The sequence below is a fragment of the Gossypium raimondii genome, unplaced genomic scaffold, assembly GCF_025698545.1.
Source record: "Gossypium raimondii isolate GPD5lz unplaced genomic scaffold, ASM2569854v1 Contig00064, whole genome shotgun sequence".
Classification (NCBI taxonomy): domain Eukaryota; kingdom Viridiplantae; phylum Streptophyta; class Magnoliopsida; order Malvales; family Malvaceae; genus Gossypium; species Gossypium raimondii.
Window position 1 is genome coordinate 1 of NW_026291223.1, and position 14,765 is coordinate 14,765.

The 14,765-nt window shown below is 30.1% G+C and overlaps 1 long non-coding RNA gene across 1 annotated transcript; it reads right to left on the reverse strand.

Annotated features, from left to right (window-relative positions):
- Positions 1–6,124: 6,124 nt before the first annotated feature.
- Positions 6,125–6,573, reverse strand: LOC128036878 (uncharacterized). The gene is made up of 3 exons (XR_008193336.1): positions 6,503–6,573; positions 6,278–6,362; positions 6,125–6,193 (listed from the first exon to the last, which is right to left on the reverse strand). It is a non-coding gene; the product is annotated as an uncharacterized LOC128036878 (long non-coding RNA).
- Positions 6,574–14,765: the final 8,192 nt, after the last annotated feature.

Below are 14,765 nucleotides of genomic sequence, written 5' to 3' on the forward strand. Positions count from 1 at the left end.
CAATTTACCAATAAGCATTTTAGTCCTAATTTATTAATGAGTATGCAACTTATGAATATGTTAGGATTTATCAAAGGGTTAATTCACTTGATGTCCCTAAACTATGGATTATATTTTAAATTGAACTCTAAACTTAAAAAATTTAATTAAGTCCTCAAACTCTAAATCACATTCTAATTTGAACTTTTAATTTTGGATTAACAAAGAAAATAATAGTGTGAGATATTGTTGGCCTTTGGCTAACATTGGAAAGCATACCAGATTCTAAGATGACATTTCTTTCACCATATTTTAATTCTTATTTTTACCATATTATTACACACAAAGTTTAATTGAATGGTATTTTTCAAAGTAATAAAATTATCATTAAAAAGATAAATAGACTACTGTAAAAACAAGTGTTGGGCTGAACTAAAACCGAATCAACAGGTCTACCCTTTGCACCCGGACTTAAAGCCCAACACATGATTAATAAAATATAAAGCTAATGTCTCTTTGGAAGAGCAAAGGGTGGGAGTAGCAACATCTGCATCTCTTTACACATTAGTCCAATGTCCATTAGATAAGGCTTTCATCAGCATCAAGCTATTAAATCTCCTCAGCTGTTAGGATCATTGTTGGGATCACTGCCTAGATTCTTCATGTACCTCGTAACTGTTCATTCCATGTCTTGGATCAAGTACCTATGCACTTCAACAAGGTAAATTTTTCATTGCCACAAGAACAAATACAATATGATATGATAGTGAACTTTGTGAGAAAAAATGCTTGTAGTCATTGTCGAAGTGATCGGGTCACCCGTAATTTGATCGCTTTGATTTTCTAAAATAAATATTTAAGGTCTACAAAATTCAAGAAACGGGTTCGGGAGTCAATTACAACGAAGAAGGATTAGCACCCTTGCGACATTTAAAATTAGTACTTAGTTGATTAATTAAAGTCTTAGTGTCATGAATTAAAAAATTGAAGAGAGTTTAAAACATGATCGCACTTTGCATCATGTTACTAAAAATCACTTGAATAAATCAAAATATATGTAAAAGGCCCTCTTATCTCGAGGTAACAAAAGGTTATATCCGTAAATTAGGATCGACATCTCAAATCTTTGAAAATAAGCTTGCTCTTTATTTAAATTATTATATAAATTTCACGTGTTTTAATTTTAAAAGATATTTGGTCATCTAAGTTTAACAAGAAAGCCAAGCCCGTAAGTTAGGTAACTTCTTGAATCCCCAAATACAAAACATTGTCCTTGTCGAAACCATCTTTTTGAAAACAAAAATTTAGTTGTCGACTTTAAAAACAAAATTGAGTCGCCACCGATCCTTTATTGAGGTGTGATCGGCTCACCTTAAAACACTGTCTAAATTTGAGAAAAGTTGGAGTCATTAGCCGAGGAAGGATTAGCACCTCGTAACGCCAAAAAATCGGTACCAAATTGATTATTTAATATCTTAATTGAGGGTTAAAAGATTTTAAAATTCAAATGATGAAATCAAAAGGATAATCAATTATTCAAGTCATGTGAAGAAATTGAGACCCAATACGTTAGGTACAATTTCTCAAAATCCTAATTTTGAATATCACTTTTGCCTTATAAGTAAATATTCGTTTCGAGGAAGCAATTATGTCATGCCCAATACGTTAGGACATAACAAATTAAGTTCCAAAAATGATTTTTACTTATATATTTTAAATAACAAATATTCTCGGTCATTTGGAATTAACAAAGAAAATCGGAACCCAATGCGTTAGGGCTCAATTTTCTCGAAAATCCCTAACTTTGAATATCGCTTTTATTTTGAAAACCTTTGAATCATAAAATAATTTTAATGTTTTGATAAAATCAAAATATTTATTTTTAAAGTATGACAAAATATTGATGCATATATATTCATGTATACAAAAATAATAAACATAATAAATAAATAAATAAATAAATAAATAAATATATGTATATATATAAAGTTTATAAAACTAAAATATAAGCATAATATTTAGTAATTATAAAAATATTGACATATGTATGTATATATATATATAATTTAACGGATATATTTATAAAATATGGAATAACATAGGTATATGTGTATATATATTAAAAAATATTTATTTTTGGATCATAAGGTATAAAAAATATAAATATTATAAAAATATATACGCATACATACGAATATAAAGCTAAGAAAAATAAAATAATAATAAAATATATGATATGTATATAGTATATATTTAAAACATTTTAAAAGGTATATGTGTATATTAAGAGGCATATGCATATAAATAAATATAATAATAATATAACATATAATAATGAACTAATAACCATACAGTAATAATAACGTCAATGAACCATATTGACAATATAATAAAACTAAAAATAATAAATTAAGGATTAAATTAAAAAAATCAACAGAATTTAAAAGCTAATTACAAAATAACATGAAAGGGTAAATTAAAACACGCACAACAGGGGAGGACTGAACGAGACATTTACCCAAACCTACAATGTTGCCAGCATAGGACCAATTTAAAACAATTATAAAACAAGTAAAATTTAAAGGAAATATAAATTTAATTTAAACAACCCCAAAAGCAAAGGACCAATCGCCAAATGGCCCTTTTGAACCCCTATAAAGCCCATTTTAAAACCCTAAAGCCATTCCCTTTCTTGCCATTTTTGTGGTGCGCCGCAACTCCTCCAAAGTCCCTTCTCTGCCCGACTCCAAGACAACGGCGAAAAAGGGCCTTCAATCCCTCCAAAAACAGTAAGCCCTCCTATTTTCCCCTTATCCCTTTTGTTATTCAAAGAAATCAAAGAAAACAAGATAAAAGAATAAAACAGTAAAAAAAGCAAGGAAAAGAAACCTGAATTCGTCACCTTCAAAATGTTTTTCTTTCCATTTTTTTTCAGTTTTCAGCAAAAAATTTGCTAACCCCTATTACAGTTTTTCGATATATGTGTGTTAACCCTTTTACAGATTTGATTTGGCTTTAAATAGCCAAAATAACGAAAAAAAAAACCCCGAGAACCTCTTTTCCACCTTTTACTGTTCGTGGTTATTGCAGGTACAAACGTGGGCGTGCGGAGTGCTGAACGTGGAGTGATGTAGAGCTGGAGATTGCTGCGACTTGGGGCGTTGTTGTGAGAGAAGAACGTGGGCAGTTGCGGCGCTGGCTTGCTAACTGCTAGGGTTTCTGATTTTGTTTTGTTTGGGCCACTCTGTAATTGGGTCACAAAATGGGCTTTAATTCAGCTATTGGGTCGGGGTGTTATTGGGTTAAAATGGGTTTGTAATTTATTGTATTTTTATTTTAAGGTTTATGTATTTGGGCCGGGCTAAAATGGCCTATTACAGCCCTAATTTTAATTATTTCTTAAAGTTGTGTAAAAACGGATTCACTATTTAACACAATACGAGATTGGGCCATAGTGAGGAGCAAATAAATATATCTAAACCTAAGGAAAATATGGTTAGGTCTAAAATAAAAATAAAATGGCTACACGAATAAAGAGAAAAAAATCGAAATGGTCATGGTAAAATGATAATAAGTAGGTAGTTGAGATCACGTTAATATAATAGTAATAATGCAACACAAATTGATTATAATAATAACGATAATGACTATAATATGATTGATATTTTATTTAATAATATAATGAAAATAATAATAACGCAACACCAATTTATAATAACGGTAAATAATATGCATAATAAAATATAAAAGTATAGCAATAATAATATTAATATGCATAAACAAATAATAATAATAATTGAAAATGATAATATAAATGACAAAATAATAATAAAATAATAATAAATAATCTATTTTTCTAAGTACATAAAAGGTAATAAATAATGGAATAATAACAATAATAAAGGCAAAATAAAAAATGCACAATAAAAGGAAAATACAAAAAGCAAGCCAATTAAAATAAAACAAAAGGAACAATAAGTAAATAAATAAATTGTAAAAAATTGATTAAAATTGAAAATAAATAAATAATAAATGAAACAGTTTTAAAAAAATTTGAAGTTAAATAAACTAAGGATCGTATTGAAATTGGAATAAAATTAAGGGGTATACATTGTAAATAAAAATAGGCTAATAAGGATTCAAATGTAACACGTTAAAAAACATGGACCAATAGGAAAATATCCTTTGCCCTTATGCAGGACTAAAATGAAATAAAATTAAAATTTCGTGGTAAAATTTTCCTTTTTTTCCTCTCTTATCGGCCTCCCGAGCTTAGATCTGTCGATCACCGTCCAAAAAATAAGAAAGTTTTGATTTTTTTTTTTTGTTCTTTTTCAAAATAAATAAATAAGAGAAAAAGATCACCTTTTGAAAGTTTTTTTTGTTTTTTATTTTTTTCCCTTTTTTCTTCAAAACAAAAAGCCCTTACAAATCTGTCCAAATGGCTTTTATAGCCGTTTCATACAATTTTATTTTTTCACTGTTATTGCTTCTGATTCTGTCTTTTCCTTGCAGGAGTAGTTGGTGGCTGACGTGGGAGGGCGGCGGCTTGGGTTCGGTTAGCTACTATATTTTTTTTTTAGGCTTTCGGGCCTTTTAAATTTGTGTCTGATATTTTTTTGTAATGGACTTGGACTTACATTGGATTTTTATTTATTTGGGTTTCATTTATGGGCCGGGCAGAATTTTCCCAACCGAGTGATTTTCCAAGAGACAGGGTCTTAAATGATGGAAGAGTGAAAGAAGAATGTATTGATCCAGAAAGCATGTTCCTCCCAGATATAGGTTGACCAGATTTGCAATTGACGATGGAATGGGTCCAAAAATTTATGGTATGAGATATTATTGGACTCAGGTCTTAGCCTTTTGGCACTGCATGCAAATGTCTAAATTTTTTACCCCATGAAAATAATGTTTAGCAAGTTTCTTAGGTAGTTGAGATGGATTGATGGGCTCAAGTAGTGGAAAAATTAATTTCAATTAAATTTTTTTCAAAGTTTATCAAGCCAATTAAAACACTATGAGATTAAGCAACATATAATTTTATTTTTGTAAATAAATATTTGAACAAAGAGAATGGATTATAAACGTGATTCCATGTCATTTATCCTCTCTAATAGGAGAATAACAAATCGATTTTTTCTTGATTTTTAACTTTTCCTCTTAGAAAATTCAAATCTAATTAAAATGCTACAAATCGAATAAAAATCTAATTTGTCATTCCTCTTCTATTAGGAAGGGATAGAATAACGGAAATCACGTTTATACCATCTTTTTCCTTAAATAAATTCTTTTAAATGTTTTACAATGATAAAATTGTCCTTGAATTAATTCTTATAAATGTTTTACAATAAGAGAATTGATTTTCTTTATTAAGGTCACATATTTATTTCTAATGTTTTAGATTGTTTGCCACACACCACATTATAAGGCATCATTTCTTTCATATATTTTAATTTTTATCATAATTTACTTTTGTCTAAATCCAAATGAGCATTTTTAGTACTAATTTATTAATGAGTATGGAACTTATAAATATGTTAGGATTTAAAAGGATTAATTCTTAAATTATGGATTAAATTTAAAATTGACCTCTAAATTTAAAAATAAAAATTTAATTAAGTCCTCAAACTATAAATAACATTCTAATTTGAAAATTTTAATTTCGGACTAACAAAGAAAATATTAGTGTGAGATATTGTTGGTTTGGCTAACATTGGAAAACATACTAGATTTTAAGACATAATTTATTTCATTAAATTTTAATTATTATTATTATTATTATCATATTATTACCTAATTCAACCATATTTTTGAAATTAATAAAACTATCACTGAAACAATAAATAAACTAGTATAAAAATAAGTGTCGGGCTGAATTAAAACCCGGACCAACAGGTCCACCCTTTACACCGATCCTAAAGCCCAACACGTAATTGATAAAATATAAAGCTAATGTCTATTTGGAAGAGCAAAGGATGGAAGTAGCAGCATCTGCGTCTTTTACACAATCAATCCAATGTCCATTAGGTATGACTTTCATCAACATCATGCCATCAAATCTCCTCAGCTGTACAAATATTCTGAAGATAAAAATTTGAAGTAAAAGTAAATTATATATAAAAAGAGGGCAGCCATTTCCTTGTTTATAATATCATTATTAGCATGGAAATTCAGTAGCACTGAAACATTGCATCCCCAAATCCACAGGTACCTGGATGCAAAATGAATAAACACTTATTTATACTCATGGAAAACTACAACAGGAAAAAAGTGCATATAAAGCAAAATTACAAACCAGTGGATTGATCTTGTTAGGATCATTGCCTACATTCTTCATGAACCTCACAATTGTACATTCCATGTCCTGCTTCAAGTACCTCCTGCATTGCTCAATGGTAACATCAAATTACAAGTACGATATGACAGTGAACTTAGTAAAGACAGCAAAAAAATGAGGTTATGAAAACCTATATATATAAATCAACAACTATCTGTTCAAATTAGAAAGACAAACGCTTACCAGCTAATTTTGAAGCAAGAATTCTGATGGAGTCACCTACATCTTCTTCTATTTCTTTTACCACACTTTTGAACTTGTTAAATTTGTTTCCCAACTCATTCAGCACTGTATATCCAATACATAGCCCAACCACTAATCCACTAGCATAACCTATCAACGCAATTTTCCAAGTAGACACAGCATATAACCATGAATCTTCATCTTCCCTGGAGGTGGTGGCATTGGAAGACCAACTTCATTGCATTTCCTTGACAATGGCAGCCCACAAATTTTGGGTTCCCACGGTAAAAATCATTTGTAAATGTAATGAATTGGTTGCTTTGCGGTATAATCCCTTCGAGTTGGTTGTAAGACAAGTTCAATGCTGCTAAGAAAGTTAAACTTGTAAGTTGTGCAGGAATCTTCCCTGACAGCTCATTCTGTGAGAGATCCAAAGATTCAAGATCTTTTAGATTTTCAAGTGCTAATGGGATTTCACCAGAAAAGCCATTGTTGGATAAGTTCATCACTCTGAGTGACCTCAGCATTTGTATCTCTTCTGGTATTCTCCCATGGAAACTATTGTTGGAAAGGTCAAGACAAGTAAGAACAGTTCAGATTTTTGGTAAAATAGTTCAACCCCCTGTTAACAATTGTCACAGAGTCTTTATAATAGACGTCCCCAATGTAAACCCCTTAGCCTTTTCGTCATTAGTCATCTTCGCCATTGCCTTCAAACTCTGCAAAATTCAATGGACAAGTCACCTGAAAAATGGTTGGAAGCAATGTCCAATATGGTAGCTTTGAAACCCACATTCCGTGTCGATTTTTGAAATTGTGCCGTAGAATCTGTTTGCTCCAAAACGAGAACCTTCAAGGAAGGTAGCTTCTCTAACCAAAATGGGAATGTATCATGAACCATATTATTTCCGAGGTCCAGAACCTCAAGTGCTGTGCAATTGGCTAATGATCTCGACAGCTTCCTTCCAATTTATTCCCACCTATTTTGAGTGACCTTAGTCGAGTGGGTTGAAGGAAATCAATGGATAGTTCACCAGAAAACTGGTTTGAAGCAATGTCCCAGACATCCAAAGTTGGGAAAACAGATTTATGTTTGAAATGTTTAATTTGACCATAAAATCTTTTTCCGCAATAAGAACCCTCAAGTAGGGCAATTTCTCCAACCAAAAGGGAATGTATCATTCATCTTGTTCTTTCCCACGTCCAAAACTTCAAGCTGAGTGCATTCAGCTAATGATCTACAACTTCCTTCCAGTCTATTCTCACTAACTTTCAGAAATTGCAGTTGGGTTGCTGTTGAAAATTTTGGTAACATTCCACTGAAGTTATTTCCTTGCAAACGCAACAAAATCAGAGCACTCATATTGCCCCAGCAATTTGGAATTGGGCCACTCAAATTGTTATAAGATACATCGAAAGTGTCAAGTTGACTCATATTCCAAGCAATTTGAAATTGAGCCACTCAAATTGTTACAAGATGCATCGAAAGTGTAAAGTAGACTCATATTGCATAAAATTTGAAATTGGGCCACTCAAATTTTTATAAGATGCGTCAATTCTTCTAAATTTTTTGACTCTTTAAGAACTCTGGAAACGCACTTATATTACAGGATCTCAAATCCAATCTTGTCAACATTGGAAATAAGAAGTTTGCATCATTTAAGGGAAGCTGTTTTGGAAAATCAATCACATTGAAAGAAAGGTTTACCCTTGAAAGGCTGCTCTTCCAGAACCAATGAGGCACAACACCATGGATATGATTGTTAGAAAGATCTAAGTCAACCAACTTGTCTTGTGTTTTGATGAACTCTGGAAACGCACTTATGTTGCAGGATCTCAAATCCAAGTCTGCCAACATATGAGAAGTTTGCATCATTTAAGGGAAGCTGTTTTGGAAAATCAATCACATTGAAAGAAAGGTCCACCCATGAAAGACTGCTCTTCCACAACCAATTGGGCACAAAACCATGGGTATGGTTATTAGAAAGATCTAAGTGAACCAACTTGTGTTGCCTTTTAATGAATTCTGGAAATTCAGTAAGGTTGCATGACCTTAGCCCTAGGCTCTAATTGGGGAAAAGTAAGACTTCTGTTGTCGCTTTCAATTAACAAGCTTACGTTGGATAAGTAGAGACGCTTTAAGTTCTTAAGTTGGACAAACATGTCAAGCTTCATGGAACTGAAGCTATTGCTTTTGATATAAAGCCATTCAAGCCTTGGAAGTTGAAGGATTGACTTTGGGATTGGTCCTGTTAAATAATTATTGCCTTTATAGTACTTCAATCAAAGAAGAAGATGCATTGGGGAACTCATCAATTTTCCCAACCAATTGATTGTCTCCAAGATTCAAGATCTTCAACGATGGAAGAGTAAATAAAGAAGAATGTATTGATCCAGAAAGCTTGTTTAATGTTGAAGAATAAATTGAGATCGGGATTGAAATGAGAATAAGAGAGAAAATTCAAGAGAAAAAACAGTAGGAAGAAATAGAGACTGAAAACAGGATTCAAAATTGCCTGCCTTTCCTTTTCGGTCACAAATCATATATGGACAACCATAACCGCTATACTGCAATAGACAAAACGCATCCGTTTTGACTAAGTAAAACTCACCGTATCACTAAGCCACTTAAATGAAACGCAGCGTTTAACTAAGTATTATTTTAACAGTCTTAACAGAAATATAAACAAAGATGTGACCGTTAATGAAACCATAACATTTAATCTTAGATCCAAGTTCACCAGTTGACTAAGATTTGCAATTGACGATGGAATGGGTCCAGCAAAATTACAATAAGAAAGCTCTAAGTTTGTCAGGAACTTAAGATTACCAATCGACTCAGGTAGTTTTCCACTGAAATTTGTATAAAAAGTGACAAAATCTGTAAAGCATTGTTTGCTGGAAATTCTGGCAACTGACCCATAAGTTGGTAATTAGCTGAAATGTCAATGCTTTGAATTTTGGCGATAAGAGAATTTCAGTTGGAAAATGGCCACTCAAATTGCAACCCATTAAACTGAGAGAAACCAAATGAGACGAAATTTCCAAGAAATTGGGAGGTAAATAAGAGATTGGGTTCCAATCAAGGATAAGGTTGGAAAGAAAGAGAGTCTTGAGAGTGAAGAACATAATGGACCTTTCAAAACACAGTGTGACAGACTCAACACACGCAGGTTGGAAAGTACAAGAGATGTGGTTTCACACCATTTAGCACTTTGAGTTGAAATGTTTACCCCATCCAAATAAAGCTCTGTGAGAAACCTCAAATTCTTGATTAATGTCTTGAAGTTTGGTTTCTCTAATTTAAGAGGCTTTGAAGTTCGTAAGGCAATGGATCATAGTAGTTGCGGACGCCTCTATATGGGTCAAGAATGATGTAGTATCGCGAATAACAAGAATCTTGATTAGATAGATCAAGAGAGACTAACCTCGTTAAGTATGAGATATCCACTGGAATTTGGCCATGGAAACATGAGCTTGAAAGATTGAGATGGGTTAGATTTTGGAGTTTGTGAAACCCATAAAAAGCAAAGTGGTATTAAAGTAGTTTCCAGAAAGATTCAAGCGTTGAAGATGACGGAGACGGAAAATGGAGTGAAAACTGCCGGAAAGGTTTCTATTACTAAGATCAACGCCAACGACATAACCAAGAGCATCACAAGAGACCCTTTCCAAGAGCAGCAATGAGTGTAGGGATCCCAAAGCTCAAATTTGAAGAGAAAGTAAAATGAGGGGCATAGTAAAGATGATGTTGCAATTGCAGCAGAGGAGATCTCTGGTCATCAGGGCATTGCATTGGGAGATGAGTTTGAGGAGGTGAAAAAGACAAGAGAAGAGGAAGGAAGCATGAGAAAGAGAGAGGAAGAAATAAGGGAATGAAGAGTGTTCATGTTGGGTGGGTGTGAAGGAGGATTGTGTTTGGCATACAACTTATTTATGAGTGATTGGCAATGCATGCAATTTCTAAGTCATTTTGCCAAATCAAGACTCCATCAAAATGCTGTTCCACCACTTCAGTTAAGTCTTTTTGGTCAATTTTTCCAACATACAAAAGCAAGGGAAATAATGTATTATTTAAAGCTGTTAGTGATGATGCATAAATTATTTATTGTTAGTATTAGAAATAAGTTGTTAAATTCACACTTAATTTGCCTTACCTCTTTCTTTTTTTGCTAATTTTAATTTTGAAGAGTGAGATTTTAATATTTTATCAATCTCATTAACTTATTAATGCCAATGTTGTAGTTTTCGTCCACGCCTTACTAAATCAAGTCATTAAAAGACAAAATTATAGCAATAAAATGTACTTTAAACCCTATTAGAACCATTATTACGCATAGAATGAGCAAAGATAATAATTCAACGGATATTTTGAGTTTAAATTATATATTTTAGGTATGGACTTTTAGGAACAAAAATCGATGTTACAAATATTTTAACTTTAAATTATTTCAAACTCAAATTTTATCATTTTTATGTTATATATAATTATTTCTACATCATTTATTTTTTAAGTAAATTTTGTTTTAGCACCAAAAAATAAAATTTAACTTATAATATAAATTCAATTTGTTAATTTGTATCCAAGTTGTAAATATGTTATGATTTATCAAAGGGTTAATTTTGGACCGAAAAATGATAGTTAGAAATATTATAGGACTTTTAAGTCTTAGGTCGTCTTTGGCATTGCATGCAAATGTCTAAGTTTTATTGCACAAAAACAACGTTCAACCATTGTACAAGTCAAGTCACATTATAGATTGATAGACACAATGAGTGAATTTTTTATAATAAAATATGTAGAATTTTTCACTTTTGAAAGAAACATATTTAAATTTCAGCTTTGAAACTTCCTTAGAGCATATATGGGTGAGAAATTTGGAGAAATATTTTCATTTCTATATCATTATTTAATTATTATTTTATTTTAATATTTTTATGTTTTATATTTATTAAAATGTTTACAATTCGAGTTTCAAGTTAAATTTTATAATGAAAACTGAATAATTCAAACAAAATTGATGTACATACTCCTTTAGTCCCATTAATTTTAAAATTAACAAATTGATTCTCTCAACAAAAATTATAAAATAATTTAACTTATAATGTAAAATTAATTTGTTAATGAGTATCGAATTTGTAAATATGTTATAATTTATCAAAGAATTAAATCACTTTATATCTCAAAATTATACATCGAGTTTTAAATCATAATGGTTTAAATTGAAAATTTTAATATCTTTAATTTTGGACCAAAATGATAGTGTGGAAATATTATAGGCCTTAAGTATTAAGTATTTGGCATTGTATGCAAATGTCCAAGTAATTAATAATGGACAAAACAACGTTGAACTATTGTGTACAAGTTAAGTCTTAGCTAGATTGATGGACACAATAAGTGAAAATTTTGATGATCCAATATATAGAATTTTCCACTTTTGAAACAAACATATATTTAAATTTCATCTTTAAAACTTTTCTAGACTGTATTTGGATGAGAAATTTGAAGAAAAATTTCATTTTATATTATTATTTAATTTTAATATTTTTATATTTTCTATTATTAAATATTTTAAGATTTAGTTCATATATTTAAAAGTTAGAAAGTTAAAATTCAATGCAATCATTAAATCGCAAGTATTTTTTATAAAACTTGTTAACTTAAAATTTTGATTAACGTGTCATCTTATACGTGACATATGATTGATAGAAATAAACATATTAAATTGACAAATTTTGAAAAAACTATCAACAATAATGGTTTGATTATGATTTTAAATTAAAAAGTAGAAGAATTGAAATTTTAACTTTTAAAGTATATGGATCAAATATCAAATTTAAAAATTTAAAAATATGTTAATTTAAAAAAAACATAAAATTGGAGTAAAATGTTTGAGAGGCATGTGGAAATATTGCAGCCTATTGCCCTATTGTTGCTTTATGCAATTAATCTTTTATTGGCCAAACAAACATGAGAAATGAGTGGGAAAAGTAATCCCAATTTCCAAGTATATAATGGGAAGCATTAAAAAAAAGTAGTGGGAAACATCCACCAAATCAACAAAGAGAAACTGCAAAATCATTGATTTCAAACCCATGAATCTTCCCCATATTTTAAAGTCATCCTAATTTACAATTTTCAAATTTTCATCTCTTCTTACTCTTCATATCTTTCACACTTACTTTGCTTTACCAACGTCTTTTTGTTTTTCTATTTGTTAATTCCAATTTTGGAGCTTGGGATTTGATTGGAATTTGTTGGGTTGTTTTCTAGTCACCGCAACCGACTTTAAGGTAGTTTGAGAGTGTGCCCGAACTCAAAAGTTTTTTTTTATTTATTTTAAAGTGAATTTTTTAACTTTTTAGTCTTTCGATTTATTGCGAAAAAATATAAAATAAAAAGGCTCAATTTTTTAATTTTGTATTACATTTAATAATTTTTAAACAAAACCTTGATTTATTGTTTCCTTAGGGTCTCAAAAAATATCAAAAGGGTCATCACCATTATAAACAATCAAATACAAATATATAAATAAAAATAACAAAAACTAAAATTTATTTATTAGTACAAAATTGGGTTTTGATTAAATATTAAAAATCAAACCCAAAACCTTCAAATATAAAAAAGATATTATGAAAAAATAAATAAATAAAAAAAAACTAAAATTTTTTTTAAACTTTTGGCCTTTTTACATTATGGTTTTGATTAAATTTTTTTTGTAAATCCTTAAAATACCCATATCTTCCCCAACCCAAAATAAGAGGTAATGCACTTCAATGTATCGAACCCTCCTCCTTAAATAAAATTTAAGTAAAATTATAAAACTAACCCTAAATTTTGTTTTGAAAATTTAATTCTTTTGGTTTTATTTCTACCATAATTTTTGGAAATGTTTCTTCTCTTGTAAGTAATTTTTCTCCAAAAGTACTTCAATTTTCTTTAAATTCAAGAGAGTAATAAGAAAGGATATGAGAAATTACCTAATGGTACCTGTTAGCTAAGATAATTCAGCCAAACCTCTCCTATAACCAATTAAAAATATTACATTGAGAAAAGCCTTAAACCTGAAATTGTTTATAGTAAAATCATTCTTTGTTAAATTTATGTCATAGCTTCCATAAAATAAAAATTTTGCCACACTATGCTTTCTAACATCTTGAATTTTGGAAGTTCTCCAACACCAACATCCATGCTCAGGGCTATAAATTCAAATATGAATAAAAAGAATTCCGGAAAATATAGAGGAAAATTACAAAAGTATTAATCTTGTTGACTTGTCGTTTTAAAGGCCACAGCCAGTGGGTCCTGCGGTCACTCCGTAAATCCTAAATAATACATTTCATGCAAATTAATTAAAAAATGAACCTTAAAAAATCAATTGCTTGGGAAAGCCTTTGACCTTTGTTTTTTTACTTTATTTGGCAATGAGTTTTTTCCATGTAGAAACAAATCAATAACCCCATGCTTTTGAATTAGCCAAAATTGAATAGAAGTTCTATTTATTCCAACAGTATGTCTTTCAATCAAACTTAATTCAATCATTTAAAAAGATTCAAAAAAGAAATTGTTAGAAACTTTTCCTTGTTTTCAAAGAAAAGAAATCTTTGTTGATTGTTGTTTCAAAGAGGAATCTAGATGGTTTTTTCAGAATCATTGTTAAATGTGGCTTTCACAACACAACTCTCTATTTCTTCCAAGTGAAAAAAATAAGAAAATAAAATTTAATAAAATAAATTCATATTAAAGAAGGCTTGGAAAAGCCATGCCCTTGTTTATAATAACTTATTGGCATGAAATTAGTGCAAGACAAATTCATAAAATGGGGAATTAAGCAAAAATGAATCTCACAAGGAGATTCTTGATTTAGATTTTCATTAAGTATCCTATTTCAATCAAATTTCATAACTTCCAAAACTCACCTTACCTAAATGGTTCATTAAATTAAAGAAGTTGGTGAAGAATTGGGGGTTTCCCCGCTAAAAATGAGAGAAAAGAAAAAAATTCTTCGGTTTAAGAATTTATTTTGTCTCGGGAATTTCCAAGGAAAAATTATAAAAGGATTTTGTTTAAAGGTATAATTAATATTAAAAACCAAGGACCCTTTTGTCGCTTCTTTCATTGCCTTTTCAGGTAATTAAAAAAATAAAAAAAAAAAAGGGAAAATTGTTAATTTTTAAAAAATTAAAAATCCTAAAATTGGGAAAATGTTTAGAGGATTAAATATTGCAGTATTGCCCCATTGTTGCTTTATGCAAATAATTT